Raw genomic sequence first — 20,722 nt, 5'->3', positions numbered from 1 at the left:
TTTGCTTTTCGGTAAGTTACTTATCCAAGTAAATGCAGTTACCTGGGTAAGTTTTTCCTAGAAAACACTTACCCGGGTAAGTGTATTTACCCATGTTCTTTATTTCTTATGTAAATAAGGCAATGATCATTTTAGTCATAAAAATCCATTATTTAAATGGGCATTTTTGTCTCATTCAAGTTTTGGCAACTTTCCCCCTAGGTGGAAAAGCTATTTACCCACCTAGGAGATGGGTAAAAATGATAGACTATGTGCAGTGTCAACAATGATGAAATTAAAGATTCTCTTTTTAGTATGGGTGCGTACATAGCCCCCGGTCCCAATGGAGTCCAAGCGTTTGTTTACCAATAGTGTTGGAATACAATCCATACTGCTTTGGTTCAAGATTTATAGGAATGTTAGTTAAATCCTTCCTTAATTATCAGAGTAAACAAAGCTCACATATGCAGCACAAGAATTGCTGCATACCATGAAAAAGCAAAGAGGTATAACTGGTTATTTTAGATCAAACTAGACCTCTCCAAGGCCTATGATAGTGAGAATGACCATTTGTTCTAAAAGTTTTGTCATCATTGGGATTTTCTCTGGCTTTCTATGACATTACTCATAACTCTATCGATTATTCCAAGGAGCATTCTAGTAAATGGATGTCCAGGGACTAAATTCTCACCAACCTAAGGGCTTTGTCAAGGAGGCCCTCTTTTTCCTTACCTCTACATTTTGTGTATAGAGGTTCTATCTCGAATGCTCTCCTCCCAACTCCACAATGGCAATCTTTGTTGCATTCAATTTGTTTAAGCAAATCTAGAGTCAAATCAAAGCACTTATTTTTTTTTTGTTGATGATATGCTTCTTGTTGCTAAGCATATGGTTTTTTACATTCAGTGGCTGACTATTTTTTATTTATAGCCATGATGGAAGGATCATATGTTGTAGTTCTTGCCTATGTCGATGACTTGGTCATCACAGGGGATGATGCAACCTGAATCAATTCTCTCAAAGCCTATTTGCCTGATTGCTTCCACTTGAAGGATCTAGACCTACTTTGATATTTTTGAGCCTTGATATTTTCAATTCATCCTCTGAGATCTTCATATGCTAGAAGAAGTATGTTTTAGATATCTTAACTGAAATGAGAATGCTTAAGTATAAATCAGTCCCACACCTAATGGAACAACGACATTTTGTTGATATGGATAGTCCATTGACCATAACACGACCTTATCTGAGCTCTCTCTCCATGTTACTAAGCTCTTTCTCTCTCTGATCTCTCTCTAGGGTTTATGCTATTTGAATTTGTATGAGTTAGCTGCTGCTATTAGTGTTTGGTTTCACCTGTTTGTGCATACTTACTTATTCTAATTTGAAAGGAGAGATATGTATTCATTTCCTTTTTTCTAAAGTTTAGAAAGGTTATCGGTATCTATTTTTATATATTAAGAAAATGAGTTTACTTTTGAGTAATAATAGTATGTGGTTTGAGTAGAAACCTATCCAATTTAATAATTCTTTTGATTACAAAGTGATGGTGCACGATTTGGAAGCTCCTAGCCCGAAGGTTACCTGGATGCTGGCCGCTTAGCGAGCTGGTTCAAACTGCAAGAAAGTGGATCAGAGAACTCGGGGTGGCTAATCCGGCAAGGTCACTCCGATGCTTAAGTTAGTACTGTATTCTAATAGTGAGCTGAAAGCTTGAATGCAAGTAGCTAGTGAGCTAGTAATCGCGCATATCTTGTGATATGGGGGCCAATGCCCTTATATAGTTGGGCTGTCGTGAGCCTCACGAAACCTCTCCGAGATCCTCGGACCAAGCAGTAGTAGCCCGTTCCGCTCTGGAAGGTGAATAACGTGCTGGTCGATAATCATCATCATGTCCACCCAAATCGGGCAGGATCAGGATAAGACCTACGGATGCGCGGCGTGATCCCGAAAGGCTCAGAGACAACTGGCGAGCTTCTAGAACCTACTACGTGTCACCTCGGCAAATACGGGCATCCGAGATACCCTCTCCTTGGGGCAATCTGAAGTGACTGGGACACCCAAGGTGATCGATCTGCCAAAGTAGTCAGAAGCGCTGAGTCATCACTAAATTGGCAAGTTTTGTCCACATGTCCTCTGTTCATCAGGTCGGGCCAAATCACCCCTCATCACAAAGTTCCAAGGTATGAAGGCAGTAGACACAAAAAAAGGCACCAATTTTCCAACACAACCAACAACCAATATGGTATAATAAAGGTACGGCCTTTTTTAATGGTCCTCCACATCAAAATATTGATAACATCACGTGATGATCACCTTCCAATTCATTCTATTGTTTTAGAATAATGACAAAGATGGGTGCTTTTTACATTTAAATATTACTTGTCTAGAATCCGTTGTGATAAGGTGTTTGTGGCATACAAAATCTTTCTCTTTTAATCGCATGATAATAACCAACACTCTTTTACATAGTGTTTGGAAGCGTGGGTGCTTTTTGGGACTGATATTCAAGAAAAAATGCTCATATTTCTAAGACCTGTTTTTCATAAAAAAATGCTTCTACTAAGTAGGTAATGAGAAACATTATGTTGTTTGGTGTTTCATACATCAGTGGAGTCCCGATTTTTTAGGCATGTCCAATTTTTTAATAATCGGCTGAACCAAACAATGAGATACATGGGAGTTTGTTGAAATGCCTATGTGGATCCAACGTGGCACCATTTTTTTGAAAAATGGCCACGGTTCCAAGCATCCCCTTAATAAGGAGGTCATGAGACATTAATTAGTGACCTGGGGAGCTTGTTGTCCAAATTTTGCATAACTAGAGAGGAAAACAATTTATAGACACCAGAAAATGCAAGAACAACCTAAAGATTTTAATACTTCCAAGAGAGGGATTTCAAATCACTAGTTCCTTACCTCTCACCATTCACAAGGATTTAAAATTCACTACATTCAAATGGAAAACTAAATCTCTTCATAATGTATCCACTTTTGGGTTCCTCCTTATAGTTAATACAATGGAAACAGAATTCTAATATTGGATCCATTTTTTCCTTTGGGGGGGGGGGAGGGATTATCTAATTCATGCTAGGGGGGTGTTTCAAGAAAAATGAATTTAATGTTTTTTGCTCTAGGATACGAAGTCTAACGCCCTGATTGATGGGGGGCTGACATGGATCGATGAAAAAGACACATTTTCTCACCAAACATGATTTAAGTACATCCAACAGTTGATTACTAAGCCATTTTCAAAAAGGAAACTTGGAGAAACAAGGAAGAGTAGCTTTAGTAAGATATGCCATGATAGGCATAAAAATAGGGCTAGCTGTTAATGGCCGGGATGAGCCCAACACACCTGAACCAATTTAACTCTCCATTACATTTATAAGGGAATGGATCCATATATATTTTAGCCTGTGTTTGGATTGATAGAAAACAAGAGAGAACCTGAAAGTTGTGGTAAAATTCTTGAATAATTCCATAAATTTTGTTAAGAACTATCCCTCAACTTTATAAATAAAATAAAATCAATTATGCATCCACTGCATTGTGTAGCAAAAGGGGTGAACCAATAATTGATATATCACAGCTGAATTTTTAATGTTGTTGAAGCCCTGATTGGTAAGTATACGTTGTCAAATGTTAAAGTACACTTTGTGAAGCGTGAACCAATAAAAATTAAGCAAACCATATGACGCCCTTAACCTAATTGGTTGATATTTGAACCTAGCATGCAACCAATATTACTGAATGCATCATAGTTGAACTCATAAGATATTTTGAAAACAAAATACAAGAGAATTAGTAGATTTATTGTTAGGTCTTCATGAGTCAAATCCAATAAGACAAATTAGAATACTACCTTCTAATATCTGAAAAGCAAAAAAAATACAAAAAAATAAAAACCTTGAAAATTTATGATTTTCTTCTTTTTCTAACATCTAATATCTGATCGGCTACAATAATGTTGTTTTGCATGCATGAATGTTGAGATCTGATAAATGACACTTTTACCATTTTACCCCTACAGATTAGAATATTTGTTTTAACCATTCAACAAACTAATTAAAAATAGTAAAACAATAGAAATTTTAATATCAATATAATTATTTATTAAATAATTAGATATTTACTAATTACTTCTTATTTAATAAATATTTATTAATAAAAATTCATAAAATAATTAATAATTTATTATTTAATAAATTAAATAGTTAAATTAATTATTGAATTACTTATCTTATACTTAACTAGTTATTTATTAAATCAATTAATAGTTTATCTCTAAAAAAAGCTCCTTTTAAAATGTAAGTGGTGGAATTTAGTGCAAATGTTGAAGAGCTCCTTGATAACTTTGGAATTCATTCTAGGTCAATTACTTATATGATCAAAGGGTGTTCATGGTTTGGTTAACTGAACAATGGGCTTTCTCTTTAGAAATGGAACCAACACCACCAGTTTGATTCTTCAGTTTCTGGTTATATATATGTACACATAACGCGTTCGTTTAATCACCAGCTTTTTCTAGGTTAACCAAAAATTGAAACGGTCCTTTGATTATTCAAATGCACCGAACCTAGTGGATTGGTTATATATATATATATATAGATAGATAGATAGATAATTATATATGTACACATAACGCATATATATTTATATATAATATATAGATAATATTATATGACATATATCAAACAGGTTCGGTTATCCACCAGCTTTTTCTAGGTTAACCAAAAACTTAAAGGGTCCTTTAGTTTCTCAAATGCACCGAACCTATCGGATTGCTTAACCACATTTTTTGGTTTAATTTTCTCGGTACAGTTTATTTTTTTGGTTTTCAAGCCATGAACACCACTAATGGGTCAAACCTAGTTCTGCGTGTTTTTTATCTAGTGGTGTGGGATAACTGACTCTACCCAACCTAAATCCACATTGATTGCCCTACAAGAAGCCATTGTAGAGGCCCGTTTGGGAGAGCTGAGATGAAGAAAATTCAACTAAGCTGATTCAGCTGCTTTGAATCGCTCTAAGTTATTTAAGTAGGATGAAATGGACAGCAATTCAAATGACTGATTAAATAGGTTCATTTTTAACCAAAGAAGGTCCATAGGCTGTCCATGTAGGGCCTACCTTGGAATACCGGAAGCCACTGCAGTTTACCCTTCCCAAACAGACAATAATTGGTACATAAACTGCATATAATGGGGTTTTGGGGTAAAATGGAACCAGTAACCGGTCACCTAATCGGCTCCCGGATTTTTTTGGTCTGACCATCTGGTCCAGTTTTGAAAACCATAGTGGTTAGTAATGATATTATTAATATTTAAACTTCCGAAGTGAGTGAAGTTGGTGGTGTTAAACTAATAGACTATTTCTTATTGCATGTAGTTGATTCCGGCATTGTCATGAATAGGCCTATTCATGGGCCGGGCCGGGTCGGGCTTTCAATTTGTATTAACAGAATTTTCTAACGCCTAAGCCCGAGCCCGGCCCGACCATCGGGCCTACAACTTGGGCCCGAGCCTGGCCCTCATAAAAAGCCCAAAGCCCGGGCCTGGGCCCGAGCCCGAAATTTAGCCCATACTGTTAGCGGCTGAATAGAGAGAGAGAGAGAGAGATTATAAAGAAAGTAATAAAATATATATATGTTAAATTATTAATATATATTTTAATAAATATTATATTATTTATATATTTTATATAATATATAAAATACATATTATATACTTTATAAAATATATAATGCTGAATCGGGCCAGATCGGGCTCGGGCCGAACTTTTTTGACAAATCCCGAGCCCAACTCGAAACACAGTCGGGCTTACTATGTTGGGCCCGAAATCAGGCCCACGGGCCTAATTACATGACCAAGCCCGACCGAGGTGCGGGCCAGGCCATCGGGCTACCCGGCCCATGAACAAGTCAAGTGATTAACTATCTTTTAGAGACATGTTACACCAACAGTGTGTTTCATATTACAAATACTGAGTTACACTCCTTCGTTTTTTTTTTAACTTTTTGTTTGTTTTGCAAATATTGGGTTACATTCAGGTTACTTCCATATTACAAATTAATGCAAGTGACGGTGGGATAATTTCAACCTTGGTCCGGTTGTATAATTCAATAGATTTTTTTTTAATTCATCATATTTAACTTCACAAAATTGTGTTTTTGCATATGTTTGGTTAAATAACTTATTGATGGTGGACACATAGGATGAGATAAAGAATGGGACGCATGCTTAAATATATAGTTTGAATGAAAATATAATCATAAGTTCAAAAATATGAATAATGGATTTCCATTTTGAACAATGCAAATCATTTGACATATATATCTCTAAATAAGCAAATAATGACCATTAGATATGAAGCTAGACAAGTGTTATTCATAAGATAAGCATCAATCTATGTTGTTGTAGTATGTGTCATACACTGTATCAAAAAACACTTTGAACCAAGCAAATTATAGATAATGAAAATGTTGTCAATATTTCTACATGGCAGCGACAGTGCCTAAAAAAAAAAAAGTGTTTAGTGGCCATTTCCAGTGTGGCATGGTGTTTTAATATCCTCCAGAAAACACCTCACTGAAATGAGTATGATACCAAACACTTAATCTATCAAGCATAGGTGCAAGTCAACTGTCCAAAATGTAGAATTTACACAGCATCGGACCTAAGCCCTTGAGCTGCGTGCTTTTACAATATTTTGATTAATTCTCAACCCAACCCTGCCCAAAATGTATAGAACATCTTTTCACAATGTATTAAAACCTTAGAATAACTTAAAAACATATTAACCCATGCAGAAGTAAATCTAAGTTTTTTTTGGGGGGGAAATCTGAATTTACAGCCCCAATAGCTCCTCCCCCTATAAACCGTATCCTGCCCATGAATTTAACATGGATCCATGGTCAATATTCATCCCCTAGGTGGGTCTAAGAGTGGATTGAAACAATAAAAATTCCTTTTTTTTATAAGTCTAAATGTAGTTGATTCGTAGCATTATTATTGTTGATAAACTAGTGGGCAGTTTTTGGACTTGGCTTCCAACTATTAATGATGTCACCTCATCGCTGACATCTCTGGTGCTTCAGCTTGGAGGTGGAGGCTTTACCTTAAGTATAGTGTAGTTTTCTTCCTACAAATCAAATATAAAAAAAAAAAAGAATGAATTATAGCTATTAATAAACGTCAACATCAAAATTAAATATCTATCCTAAGTGCATATATACCCAGTCTATAGCCTCTACCCACTGAAATACTACAAACCAGTTCGCAGGCATCCATTGAATACTACACACACTAAAAGGATAGAGTAAAAAGCTTGCTTGGTCAACTGAATGCAAATGAGATGCTAAGGTGAGTGCTAGGTAAAGCAGTCTGTCCTCTCTCGGATGGGTCAGACACTCAATATATATTTGGCTAGCTAAAACTGAGTCCAAGACAGGACACTGAAAGGTTCATCAGGTGCTCAACCACAGTACTGGGTCTCATAGCATGGCCAACTTGCAAGCTTACGCGGAGTAGATACATCAAATAAATAGAGCTAGACGACCATGTTCTTCAACAGGCAATATCGATATCAGATCTTCAGTACTTCAGTTAAGGCAGCAACATTTCAGACAATAATCAAGTATTTTCCATGGACACTAGCTTCTGCTTCGTTGATAAGGTTCCTAGAAGAGGGCAAGTTCTCAAGAACATTATATCTCAGATCTTCAGTGACTTGAAGCGGTATTTTAGATCATTAAATGTTCTTCATGGTGACACACAGCTTTGATTTTGTGTCTCCAAGAACTAGAAGAGGGCAAATTCTCAAAAACATTATGAGATCTCTCTTTATTCTTACAGGAAATTATCTCCAGAACGTAAATTTGTGGGATCGATCACTCGATCTTCTATTTTCTAGATCCGGTTTGCTTTTTCCAGGAATCCTCCCGGTTGCATGATCAGCGTTTTCCTTCTCTACCAACATGCTAGAGAATTCTCTCTCTGTCTCTGGGGTTTATGTACTTAATTTGAGTTTGTATGGGTTGATTCCTGATCCTAGTTTTTTGTTTCACCTGTTCTTGCTTACTCGTTTGGAAGGAGTTAGAGATGTGTCTTCATTTCATTTTGTTCAAAGTGTGGAAAGGTTATGCCATTTTTATATGCTAAAGGCAATAATGATCTTACTTTTTAGTATATAGGTAGCTTGAGTGGAACCCCACCCAAGAGTTGGAATAAAAAGATTCAATTTTATAATTATTTTGACTACAAAAATCTAAGGGTATTGAAGATCAAGAGAATGAAAGCCATCAATTTTCCAAAACAATTAAGGGGGTGTTTGATTCAGTATCGTTGTGTTGCTGGTGTGTTTAGGGATGATCAATACAAAATTGTGTGAGAGATTCTTCTATCTAAAACATTTTACAAGTGTTTAATTGATCAATACAAATTGTTATTTTTACTCGAGCTTCATTTAATATTTGTTGCAAACATGTATTTTTCTAATTGAAATGACACTCATATATGATGTGGCAAACTGGCGACACATATTTCTTACAAATTTGTAATGATCAATTAATCCAAATGGCAACAGAAATTCAACGCCACTCTACCAAACACCTTTTAAAAACTAATATGGTTTACAAGAAAAATGGTCAATGACGAATACCCCCTGAACTTTTATTTGCAACAAATACCCCTGACTGTTAAGTTAGATGACGGAACCACCTAATTGACCAAAAATACATTCACTTTTTCAAACGTAACCAGCTAAAATAACAAGAACCATTTCAATGGCATAGAAAATAGTTTTTTTCTTTTTTAATTCTTAATTCATTTCACTGACGATGTCTCTCTTCATCTTAAAATTTAAAAACTATCCACTCATTTCTCCAATAAATCGAAAAAAGCCGAACAAAACTATAAATGTGTATCTATCAGAAAGAAATCTCTACCATTTCATTTAAATATTGAATCCAGCCAGAAATCTGTAAGGATCTATTGGAGCAACCGAGAGGATTTCAATATTATTTATAAAACTAATTGAATCACAAATCATTCAAATAAATAAGAAAATGGTAGTTTGGAGATTTAAAGAAATATAAACAGCTGAATGAGAATCCTTTTTCAAAGTTTGCTAACAGAACTCTAACGGAGATGGATATTTGTCACGAAGTGAAAGTTCAGGAGGGTCATTACTTGTCACAAATAAAAGTTTAGGGGGATATTTGTTACTGTCCCCATAGAGGAGGGCCTTTTTAATTTACCTAAAAATGAAAATGACAACATATGTCTTAATCTTAATTATTCACATCATATCCCAAGGAAGGGGATGAGGAGGTAGAGGTTGAAAAGTGATGATCTAAGGCCCCTGCGGTGGGCTGATTTCTTTTGGTTTAGGCCAGGTGGTGGCGCTTTGGTCCTTTTCTTGGGTCTGGTTTCTTTGTTGGGCCTAGGCCTGTTTTATAGGTTTTTTGTTGTTAGGTCTTCAGAAGACCTAGTGTCTTGGTTCTGCTTAGGCCCAGGTGTTGAGCCTCTGGTGTGGGCCTGGGCCTTTTCTGCACTTGTATACGATTCATATGTTTTCTTTTGATAAAATTTTATCTTTACCATTTTATAACATTTCAATCCATTCTTTTGTCTCAGAATATTGACAAAAATGAGACTATATATATTGAGAAAAGGATAACGTATTAGAGAAGCAAAAAAGTTGCAAACCCGGCTCAAGAAGAAATTGAAGCAAAAGTTTATTACGTGCCTGAACTAGATACAAAAAAAGATATCTATGATCCAAAAAAGAACTAAAAGGAATATCCTTTAGCTGTCCCAAGACTTTTCCCCAAATCCAGCTAGCAAGTTTGGTTGATCGCCCAGCCAGATCCTTTTATCCGGGTTAGAGGGGTCTGGCATGATAAAACTAAGGCTCTGCATCAACTCCAATCAGTGTGCTATTTTCCAATCATTCAGATTCTGAATATGGAACACCAATCTCCTACAAATCTACCAAGGGAGTATACCTCAGCTACTAGACAATCCTTATTTTGGGCTAATTCAAACAGTGTTGGTAATCTTTCTTTCAAAGGACCCTCCCCACACCACTAGTCCTTCCAGATCCAGAACAACACCCTGAGCCATCACCAAGTTTAAACTTGGTTTCCGTTTTAAAATCAAAAGCTGATTTCTAAATGCATTTCCAAACTGAACACCTAAAAGATAAGCTGGATTCTCGTGGGTCCTAGTTTAAATTGGTCGAACCATACTTAGCCAAAATAACGATCTTCTCCATAGACTGTTGGACTGCTCATTCCACCTCCAAAACCATTTGTCTAGGCAAGGTATATTGAATTTTCTTAATTTTCTCACCCCTAGGCCTCTAATTTTTCTTGGTTTACAAACCTTATTACAGTTGAATAAGTGTATTTTGGATTCCTCCTTCCACCCCTTCCATAGAAAATCTCTCATTCTCCTCTCAATTTGTCTTTGCCGCATCATTAGGAATTAGGAAGGGTAAAAGAAAGTAAGTTGGCATAGAGGAGAGCACACTTTTGATTAGGGTTAGCTTCTCTTCTTTTGATAAGTACTTAGTCTTCCAGAGAGCTAGCTTCCTGTCTATTTATATTTAAATTCAGTTTTCAAGCATCATGATGTTTGTGATATGATTAAAGCAAACAAAATATATAAAAGAAAAATGCTCTTTTCATCAAATGATGATTATCCACACTTTAAGAGAAAAAAAAAAAGAAAAAAAAATCATATTTTGAAACCCTAAAGAAATATCTCTATGTGAAGTTTTTAAGCCATGGAAGTGGAAACAATTATTGTAGATTTTTTATTTCCTTGTATCTTCAAATGGCTACCCTTGGATTTGTGATTGAGGAAGAATCGACTCTACAATTCCAGATTCCCTTCGATTTGTGATTTAGTCACATTTAATAGTTTTGCTTAGTTCACTAGCTACAACTGATGATCGTCATATGTTTCCCACTCATTCTTCTTTTAATGCGTATTAATTATTTCCCTCTCATTATCCTTGTTTTTCTTAATACAGATAATAATCATCTCGAATTCAAAATGGGATTTTCAAATACTGTTGACACCCTTGATTGTTGGTTTATAGTTCTATCCATGCCATCTAGCGGCTTTTCAGCAATCATCCCTACTTCTGACTCAATTGCTGGTTCTATAATTCCACCAATGCCATCTAGTGGCTATTCAGCAATATTTACCTCTTTCTGAATTGATCAATTGCTGATTCTATGGTTCCACCAATGCCACAATAGTCAATCATATGTTATTAGCAGTTTATTTTCAAAATGGTTAATGTTCTGCCAACAAAAGAAAAAGGGTTGATTTAAACTTTCTAAAGATGGTCGGTTTCTCAATTATTTCATTGAATAATCCAGTCGATATGGATCCATGGTGCTCATCCCCTATCATCTAGGGACCGTTCCAGTAGCATTCTTCTAAATCTTATGTCATACTTGGTTTTGTCCAATTCATCTTATCTCATGCTTTTTTATAGCAATGAACTCTGCTGGTATACTAGAAGAATGTCTATATGAAAGTGTTGCGGAAAAAAACCCAAGAAAAAAGATTTGAATGGCACTCAAAATAAAAGTAAAATATAGATAAAGAGAAACAAGCACAGAGAATATACATAGATTTACGTGGTTCAGCTTATAGCCTACATCCATGGGTGAAGGAGGAACAGAAATCCACTATGAGGTTGATAATGAAAAAGAAATTATATTCTCACAGAAAACCCTAAGCCTCAAATACACCCAAGGTCTCACTCGTCTTTTACAAGATCAGATTCTGTACAAAAGAGAAAACCCCCAAAATACATAATTCTTCGTATTCGGTTCTGACCTATAAGATAAATATGGGTGGGTCTAAAAATTTGCCTTCAGGTTTTTCTCAAATTAATTCAGAACGGATTCATGAAGCAAAACATCACAAAGAATTCAAGGCACAAACATAATAGAAAGCTTTAAATCTTCAACATTGAGAATCTGCAAACACCTTGGCATTTCAAAGCGGAGGTTAAGGCCATGAAATCAATTCTCGTAGCCAAGTCTGGGATCTGTTTCCATAATCATCAGCCTCAATCCAAGTTCTTTTTTTGGGTAAATAGCTTCAATCCAGTGTCAGTTGGCCAAACGAGCACGAATCAAGCTTGGGGTGGGCTTGTTGGGAAGTACAGCATTGAATAATGTTTTGATCTTTGGTTGTAGAAGTTGCCATTGAATGGTCCTAAATCCTATTATCAATAAAGTAATTAAATTAGCTCACTCAATCCCTAGCAAGGCAAGTAAGAGGGGAGCCAAGTCCGATAATTCTGATCTTAATAACTTTGCAATCGTTAGAAGCAAGAATTCGACAAATTGATTGTTTCTGAGCCCGAGCCAATCTGGGAAATGTTTCTCGACTTGCTTTGTCTATAGCCCTATTTTGCATGGGTGACTGTTGTAAGGCCATAAACCCAGTCAAGCAACATCCAAAAAAACCATTAAATTGGGAGGACAAAATTCCACCCATGCTTGAAAAGGCAGCCCGACCATAATACATGATCATCTAACCGCAGCTTTTTTGACGTGTAAAATACATTGTCCAAAAGAACATTAATATAATTGCTTTGAATAGGGATTAGGGGCCACCTAGTCAGGTTCTTTTCAGACAAATTTGGCATATTTCTCTTTTTTTTTCTTGTTGTCAGAACATCTAGTAGGTCTAATCCATGCCTACCCCTTACAATAACAAACCAATCCCCCCGACCTAGCTTTACAACATCACATCTTATCCACATCACTCAGCCTCTTTTGGATGACAAATTCCACCTCTCCTCTCTTATGGGCTTTCTTTTTCACAAGCTTCCTCTGTTCACCGTAGGGAGTAAAGTGTTTTAGTAATATCTTCCACGTTCTGCAAAATAAGTTAATGGGTCTTATGGATGGTAAGGTCTTTTGCACCTTGTGCCGAAACAGGTTGGTCCCTTATGCGATCTAAGAGGATAGAAATTTGCTCAGTTGCCATGTCTAACCGCTCCCTTGACTTGGCTGATTCTGTAATAAGAGTTGACACCATAGACTGTAGTGCCTGAACACGTTCAGCATGATCATTCGGGGTAGTCTAGAGGAGTTTTGTGGGTGATGTGTTGATTCGACACCAACGGAGAGGTAGATACCGTTCTGGGATTTGAAAACAGTTCCCTGTTGAGAGGACCCGAAGCGCATGACGGCATAGGATCCCTGAGAGCTCAAACTGATGGCAGCGGCAGGTTATGATACCTTCTCGAGGGATCCAAATCACTTTCCGGCCTCCTTCCAACTTGGTGTGGTGTCTCACATGGAAAGATCCACCATCCATCTGAAATGAAGCATAATGTGCAGCCAAGACAAGTTCTTCCTGGAGTTTACAGAAGGCATAAGGTGTGAGTACTGTAGCTACATAGGATTCCATTGGGGCCCTTGTCTTGAGGCAAATATTTTGAAGATTCTATTGCATTATTTGCTGCTCTCCTGCTTGATCTTTGAAATCAACAGCAACCACTACCTTTATGTGCAAAGAAAATGTAAGTGAAAGGGAAACCTCATAGACATATATGAGACATTTATGAAAAGGAGATGATGCTCAAACATAAAATATGACTGGATTGCTTGGGCTGTTTCACCAAGTATCATATTCAAGTTGTGTCTCATGCTTATGCAATTTCCCCATAAATGTTTAACCTGCCTAAGCTGATTTTAACCTTGCACTCAACGAATAAGAGTTTTACATTCAACCGAATGATCCAAATATAGTCAAAGAATGATCCAAGGTTCAAAGACATTGCCTGGCATAGGAGATGAAGGCTTTACCAGTTCCACTTCTGCTTTCATTACATATAATCAAACAATTTTAGACAATTCCCCATCAGTTTATAATCTATGGGATTCAATTCAGATTTTGTTCTTCTAGGCCTGTTGTTTGCCATGACACTGTAGACCTCAAAATGGACAATCTAGAAAGGCATAGTGACATTGTCAGTTGATTTATATCCATAAAGCAAATGTATTTATTGATTACCGATAATAAAAGGGAAATTTTGCCTCGGTCTTTCATTAACCCTACATTTTATTTTTCTGTTTCCTTTTCTATCATCTTTTTCATGTTTCTCTCTTGAATCCATTGGACAAGTGGAGTGATGCCATACATCCTTTGTCCATATTCATGGTTTCAAATGTCATGAAATGTCGTTAATGTCGTCAGACACATGTCGACGTTGAGGCTCACCGACATGAAAATGGATGGTAATATAAAAATTGTATTATTTTGATCGACATGTCGACCAAATCGGTCCAAATAACAAAAAAAAAGACAGTTTTGATCGACACAAGCGTGCGCGCGCGTTGCACAGTATCAAACCACCATACTGTCTTCTACTATTTCTAAGGAGTGTAAATCAGCTCCTATTAAAATACTAAAAAGAAAGCTTATAATTTTCCAATGTGGGACAAGTTCAAAACTGGGTTTTGTAAGAGAAAAGCTAATTTTTCAATCAAGTGTGCAGGTGCAATTTCTCATGTAATTGACTAATCAAACCCATTGGATTTAATCTCTTATGAGATTAAAATCCAACACAGAGATCCTGCCTGTCCAGGAAGAGGGAAGGGGACCATAATACTCGGTTTTTTCATGTTGTGGCTTCTAACAAGAAGAGATATACAGAACTCTATTCACTAGCTAAAGAACTCTACAGGTGATTGAACTGCAAATCCTCAAGAAATAGCAACTATCTTTTACACATATTGTTTTCATCTTCTTATCCCTCCCTTACTTCTTTTAGGCCCTGTTCGCTTTTCGGTAAGTTACTTATCCAAGTAAATGCAGTTACCTGGGTAAGTTTTTCCTGGAAAACACTTACCCGGATAAGTGTATTTATGCATGTTCTTTTATTTCTTATGTAAATAAGAAAATGATCATTTTAGTCATAAAAATCCATTATTTAAATGGGCATTTTTGTCTCATTCAAGTGTTGGCAACTTTCCCCCTAGGTGGAAAAGTTATTTACCTACCTAGGAGATGGGTAAAAATGATAGACTATGTGTAGTGCCAACAGTTGATGAAATTAAAGATTCTCTTTATAGTATGGGTGCCTACATGGCCCCCAGTCCCGATGGAGTCCAATCGTTTGTATATCAATAGTGCTGGAACACAATCTACACTGCTCTGGTTCAAGATTTATAAGAACGCTGGCTGAATCCTTCCTCAATTACCAGAGTAAACAAAACTCATATATGCAGCACAAGAACTGTTGTATACCATGAAAAAGCAAAGAGGTAAAACTGGTTATTTTAGATCAAACTAGACCTCTCCAAGGCCTATAATAGTTAGAATGACCATTTGTGCTAAAAGTTTTATCATCATTGGGATTTTTTCTGGCTTTCTGTGACATTATTCACAACTCTGTCGATTACTCCAATGAACATTCTAGTAAATGGACGTCCAGGGACTGAATTCTCACCAACCTAAGGGCTTCGTCAAGGATGCCCTCTGTTTCTTTACCTCTACATTTTGTGTACAGAGGTTCTATCTCGAATGCTCTCCACCCAACTCCACAATGGCAATCTTTGTTGCATTCAATTCATTTAAGCAGATCTAGAGTCAAATCAAAGCACTTATTTTTTTATTGATGATATGATTCTTGTTGGTAAGCATATCGGTTTTTTACATTCAGTGGCTGACTATTTTTTATTTATATCCAAGATGGAAGGATCATATGTTGCAGTTCTTGCCTATGTCGATGACTTGGTCATCACAGGGGATGATGCAACCTGAATCAATTCTCTCAAGGCCTATTTGCATGATTGCTTCCACTTGAAAGATCTAGGCCTACTTCGATATTTTTTGGGCCTTGAAATTTCCAAATCTTCCTCTGGGATCTTCATATTCTAGAAGAAGTGTGCTTTAGATATCTTAACTGAAACGAAAATGCTTAAGTATAAATCAGTCCCACACCTAATGGAACAACGACATTTTGTTGATATGGATAGTCCATTACTTGATGATCCAACCCAATACAGGCGCCTAGTAGGCCGATTGGTTTATTTGACCATAACACGACCTTATCTGAGCTCTCTCTCCATGTTACTAAGCTCTTTCTCTCTCTGATCTCTCTCTAGGGTTTATGCTATTTGAATTTGTATGAGTTAGCTGCTGCTATTAGTGTTTGGTTTCACCTGTTTGTGCATACTTACTTATTCTGATTTGAAAGGAGAGATATGTATTCATTTCCTTTGTTCTAAAGTTTAGAAAGGTTACCGGTATCTATTTTTATATATTAAGAAAATGAGTTTACTTTTGAGTAATAATAGTATGTGGTTTGAGTAGAAACCTATCCAATTTAATAATTCTTTTGATTACAAAGTGATGGTGCACGATTTGGAAGCTCCTAGCCCGAAGGTTACCTGGATGCTGGCCGCTTAGCGAGCTGGTTCAAACTGCAAGAAAGTGGATCAGAGAACTCGGGGTGGCTAATCCGGCAAGGTCACTCCGATGCTTAAGTTAGTACTGTATTCTAATAGTGAGCTGAAAGCTTGAATGCAAGTAGCTAGTGAGCTAGTAATCGCGCATATCTTGTGATATGGGGGCCAATGCCCTTATATAGTTGGGCTGTCGTGAGCCTCACGAAACCTCTCCGAGATCCTCGGACCAAGCAGTAGTAGCCCGTTCCGCTCTGGAAGGTGAATAACGTGCTGGTCGATAATCATCATCATGTCCACCCAAATCGGGCAGGATCAGGATAAGACCTACGGATGCGCGGCGTGATCCCGAAAGGCTCAGAGACAACTGGCGAGCTTCTAGAACCTACTACGTGTCACCTCGACAAATACGGGCATCCGAGATACCCTCTCCTTGGGGCAATCTGAAGTGACTGGGACACCCAAGGTGATCGATCTGCCAAAGTAGTCAGAAGCGCTGAGTCATCACTAGATTGGCAAGTTTTGTCCACATGTCCTCTATTCATCAGGTCGGGCCAAATCACCCCTCATCACAAAGTTCCAAGGTATGAAGGCAGTAGACACAAAAAAAGGCACCAATTTTCCAACACAACCAACAACCAATATGGTATAATAAAGGTACGGCCTTTTTTAATGGTCCTCCACATCAAAATATTGATAACATCACGTGATGATCACCTTCCAATTCATTCTACTGTTTTAGAATAATGACAATGATGGGTGCTTTTTACATTTAAATATTACTTGTCTAGAATCCGTTGTGATAAGGTGTTTGTGGCATACAAAATCTTTCTCTTTTAATCGCATGATAATAACCAACACTCTTTTACATAGTGTTTGGAAGCGTGGGTGCTTTTTGGGACTGATATTCAAGAAAAAATGCTCATATTTCTAAGACATGTTTTTCATAAAAAAGCGCTTCTACTACGTAGGTAATAAGCAACATTATGTTGTTTGGTGTTTCATACATCAGTGTAGCAATTCTTGAATAATTCCATAAATTTTGTTAAGAACTATCCCTCAACTTTATAAATAAAATAAAATCAATTATGCATCCACTGCATTGTCTAGCAAAAGGGGTGAACCAATAATTGATATATCACAGCTGAATTTTTAATGTTGTTGAAGCCCTGATTGGTAAGTATACGTTGTCAAATGTTAAAGTACACTTTGTGAAGCGTGAACCAATAAAAATTAAGCAAACCATATGACGCCCTTAACCTAATTGGTTGATATTTGAACCTAGCATGCAACCAATATTACTGAATGCATCATAGTTGAACTCATAAGATATTTTGAAAACAAAATACAAGAGAATTAGTAGATTTATTGTTAGGTCTTCATGAGTCAAATCCAATAAGACAAATTAGAATACTACCTTCTAATATCTGAAAAGCAAAAAAAATACAAAAAAATAAAAACCTTGAAAATTTATGATTTTCTTCTTTTTCTAACATCTAATATCTGATCGGCTACAATAATGTTGTTTTGCATGCATGAATGTTGAGATCTGATAAATGACACTTTTACCATTTTACCCCTACAGATTAGAATATTTGTTTTAACCATTCAACAAACTAATTAAAAATAGTAAAACAATAGAAATTTTAATATCAATATAATTATTTATTAAATAATTAGATATTTACTAATTACTTCTTATTTAATAAATATTTATTAATAAAAATTCATAAAATAATTAATAATTTATTATTTAATAAATTAAATAGTTAAATTAATTATTGAATTACTTATCTTATACTTAACTAGTTATTTATTAAATCAATTAATAGTTTATCTCTAAAAAAAGCTCCTTTTAAAATGTAAGTGGTGGAATTTAGTGCAAATGTTGAAGAGCTCCTTGATAACTTTGGAATTCATTCTAGGTCAATTACTTATATGATCAAAGGGTGTTCATGGTTTGGTTAACTGAACAATGGGCTTTCTCTTTAGAAATGGAACCAACACCACCAGTTTGATTCTTCAGTTTCTGGTTATATATATGTACACATAACGCGTTCGTTTAATCACCAGCTTTTTCTAGGTTAACCAAAAATTGAAACGGTCCTTTGATTATTCAAATACACCGAACCTAGTGGATTGGTTATATATATATATATATAGATAGATAGATAGATAATTATATATGTACACATAACGCATATATATTTATATATAATATATAGATAATATTATATGACATATATCAAACAGGTTCGGTTATCCACCAGCTTTTTCTAGGTTAACCAAAAACTTAAAGGGTCCTTTAGTTTCTCAAATGCACCGAACCTATCGGATTGCTTAACCACATTTTTTGGTTTAATTTTCTCGGTACAGTTTATTTTTTTGGTTTTCAATTCATGAACACCACTAATGGGTCAAACCTAGTTCTGCGTGTTTTTTATCTAGTGGTGTGGGATAACTGACTCTACCCAACCTAAATCCACATTGATTGCCCTACAAGAAGCCATTGTAGAGGCCCGTTTGGGAGAGCTGAGATGAAGAAAATTCAACTAAGCTGATTCAGCTGCTTTGAATCGCTCTAAGTTATTTAAGTAGGATGAAATGGACAGCAATTCAAATGACTGATTAAATAGGTTCATTTTTAACCAAAGAAGGTCCATAGGCTGTCCATGTATGGCCTACCTTGGAATACCGGAAGCCACTGCAGTTTACCCTTCCCAAACAGACAATAATTGGTACATAAACTGCATATAATGGGGTTTAAAGAACCTTAAATGGACAACTGGAATGGAAGATTCTCACACAACCGGAAAATCTATGGGGTCAAGTCATGAAAAATAAATACATTAAAGATTAAAGATTGCTGGTAAATAGAAGCTAAAAAGTCAGTTTCTTTCTTGGGCCTGGAGAAGCATTCTCGAATTTCGCGATATTCTAAGAAAAAGAATTGAGTGGAAGTTGGGAAATGGGAGAATCATAAATTTTTGGACAGAAGGTGGTTTGGCGATGAAGCTTTAGTGAGTGGGGAAGGAGATTCCCAATAAACCATCAGAACTCAGCGAGTGAGTTTATTAAAACTTGGGATAAAGAAAATTCTGAGCTCAACATCTCCTATTCTCATGCTTTCAGTTAAGCAAACTTTGCGGGGGATCGTCTGGCTAGCCTGTCCGGGTCACTCTTTATCCTTTACCGGCCCAAGGCTTTCTGATCATCTTCTAGTTGCATTTGTTTGTTTGATGATTGGGGTCATTATTCAGAGTGTCATGCTTCGTTCTAAGGCTTAGTTGTTTTTTTCTTTTGTGCTTTTTATTTTCTTGTTCCCGTTCTACCGTTTCTTTGTTTTATCCTTCCCACTGGCGTGAGATGGGCCCAGGTTGGACAGATGGATTTGACTTCGGATTGGTCCAGGCTCAGGAATTAGGCCCAATTATTAGGGTTGGCTTGAGTTTGACCTTCTTTTAACCGAGCCCAGTCCGCACAATTTGTAGCCATATCCAGTCTGCACGAGACAGAGCGGAGAAAACTCTACTCATTAGAAAATGGTGTTTTATTCTATGGAGAACTTGTCCAACATTTTTAAACTGATAAAGACATTACTAATAGTCTCTCTAACTCTAACCAACAGAAAATAATTTATAGAATTATAGCTAAGAAAAGTTAACATCAGAATATCCATTTCAGGATGTCGGCACCTTTACTTGTCAATCACCATTCTACCCAGTCTCTAGCTATACCCACTGAAATACTGCAACCGGCTGTTTGCAGTCATCCTGATTCGAATCCATCTAAAAGTAAGAAATAGGATTGCTTGGTCAACTCAAATAAAGCAAATAAGCTGGATCCTGTGTGGCCGTGTGGCTGAGACCTGAGAGATGCATGATCAAATAAATCGAATCGACCATCATGTGGTTTCTAGGCACATTTGATCAACGTATCTGGGCCCTATTATATATTGTAAACAAGAATTTGTGACACCGGCCGACTATATATCTTAGTTATGGGCCTCTTTGAAGCTTGAACCCAACACCGAGAGACACGATCCTACCATTTCTCTGTCCTATTTGCACTGGGAGGACTGAGGAGGGGAAGTTGATGAAAGGGATATATAGAAGCAAATTTAAACTGAGTCCAATATGGGAGCCAGCTGAAAGGGTCATCCGGAACTCAACCACGGTACCGGGTCTCAGGCCCTCAGCATAGCCAGGTTACTGCAATCTTACGCGGAGTAGATACATCTAATAAATAGGGACGACCATGCTCTCGAACAAGCACTATCGTCTCAGATCT

This window comes from Nelumbo lutea, chromosome 4 (genome assembly GCF_056320005.1).
Source record: "Nelumbo lutea isolate HS-2025 chromosome 4, American lotus-T2T, whole genome shotgun sequence".
Taxonomy (NCBI): Eukaryota; Viridiplantae; Streptophyta; class Magnoliopsida; order Proteales; family Nelumbonaceae; genus Nelumbo; species Nelumbo lutea.
Note: the sequence above shows the minus strand (reverse complement) of the source record.